Here is an 863-nt window from a genome sequence, read left to right on the forward strand (position 1 = left end):
TCTGCAGACAGGGCTGTCTGCTGCCCCACACGATAGGTTATCCCAGGTGCGCGCTGTGGTTAAAGCAAACTCTTGACGCTGCCCCTAAATGCCGGCTAAAGATGCAACTGTCAGATTCCAAGAGGGTTCTGTGTGTGTTAAGAATTTGGAAGATTTTTTTATATATATAGCACAAGAATAACTAAGGAGAAAATGTATTGCTCCTGCTCTGCAATTTTCAGATCTGAAAACTGCTTTATTATATTTCTGAGAATTAATTTAGAGAGGCAGGATGTGTGCTGTACACATAGCTGGGTGACTTTGTTGGTTCATAGCACTAAATTACTGACTTTTCTTTCCCCTGATGCCTCCCTGTTGGTACTGGAGGTCTCTGGTGCAACAGGGAGGTCAGCAGGAGGTGAACAGGGCTTACAACCATGGCTTGAAATGGGTGGATTTATAAGAAAAAATATATTTTTGCACAGTTTAGCTAAACAATGATGAAATAGCCATGATAATTGTATGGAAATATTTGCGGGAATGGGGGATTAGTACTAGAAGTGACGAAGGGAATTGAAGAGAGGAAAACGTGGGCTGGTCTCTGGGGGAAAGGTTCTGGCTTGTGCTCGAGTTCAGCAGTTAGGCTGAGCTTGAGACTCATGGGGAAATGATAGAAGCAAAACGTTTGAATCGCCTTCCAGTGGACTTGTTAGATTTCTGCAGAATAAAGAGCTGGGGGGGAATGCTGAGTTCTAGAGAAGTTGGGCTGAGCTCTTACAAAAAATAGTTGAAAAAAAGGGTGTTTTTCCCTTCGTCTTTTCAGGTTGGGAAGTTTTTGTGGTAACTCAGCTAACATCTGTCCTGTTCAGATGCTCTAGCGGTTC

At 43.2% G+C, this 863-nt stretch overlaps 1 protein-coding gene across 1 annotated transcript in view; it reads left to right on the forward strand.

The window, feature by feature from the left end:
• LOXL2 (lysyl oxidase-like 2) overlaps window positions 1-863 on the forward strand; it is a 35223-nt gene that overhangs the window by 2788 nt on the left and 31572 nt on the right. The window lies entirely within an intron of this gene.

The sequence above is a fragment of the Apaloderma vittatum genome, unplaced genomic scaffold, assembly GCF_000703405.1.
Source record: "Apaloderma vittatum isolate BGI_N311 unplaced genomic scaffold, ASM70340v1 scaffold1861, whole genome shotgun sequence".
In the NCBI taxonomy this organism is placed as follows: domain Eukaryota; kingdom Metazoa; phylum Chordata; class Aves; order Trogoniformes; family Trogonidae; genus Apaloderma; species Apaloderma vittatum.